This window comes from Arachis duranensis, chromosome 8 (genome assembly GCF_000817695.3).
Source record: "Arachis duranensis cultivar V14167 chromosome 8, aradu.V14167.gnm2.J7QH, whole genome shotgun sequence".
NCBI classification, from domain to species: Eukaryota; Viridiplantae; Streptophyta; class Magnoliopsida; order Fabales; family Fabaceae; genus Arachis; species Arachis duranensis.
In genome coordinates this window covers 22911908-22912557 of record NC_029779.3, presented here as the reverse complement: position 1 = coordinate 22912557, position 650 = coordinate 22911908, and positions in this window count along the sequence as shown.

Sequence of the window (650 nt, the reverse complement as noted above, 5' to 3'; positions counted from 1 at the left end):
ACCTTGAAACACTAGAATTCATTCTTAAGAACTCTGAAGAAAAATACCTAATCTAAGCAACAAGATGAACCGTCAGTTGTCCAAACTCAAACAATCCCCGGCAACGGCGCCAAAAACTTGGTGTTGTTGCCGGATCAAAACTTGGCACTGTTATTGCAGGGAACAAATGCGAAACTATAGTTAGGACATTTAATTCCCCGGCAACGGCGCCAAAAACTTGGTGCGCGGAATTGTGATCATCAATGGCGCCATCAACATGGTACGCTCAATCGCAATCTCAACTCTTTATCACAACTTCGCACAACTAACCAGCAAGTGCACTGTGTCGTCCAAGTAATAAACCTTACGCGAGTAAGGGTCGATCCCACGGAGATTGTTGGTATGAAGCGAGCTATGGTCATCTTGTAAATCCCAGTCAGGCAGATTCAAATGGTTATGGATGATTTATGAATAAAGCATAAAATAAAGATAGAGATACTTATGTAATTCATTGGTGAGAATTTTAGATAAGCGTATGGAGATGCTTTGTCCCTTCCATCTCTCTGCTTTCCTACTGTCTTCATCCAATCCTTCTTACTCCTTTCCATGGCAAGCTGTATGTTAGGCATCACCGTTATCAATGGCTACAGTCCCGTCCTCTCAGTGAAAAT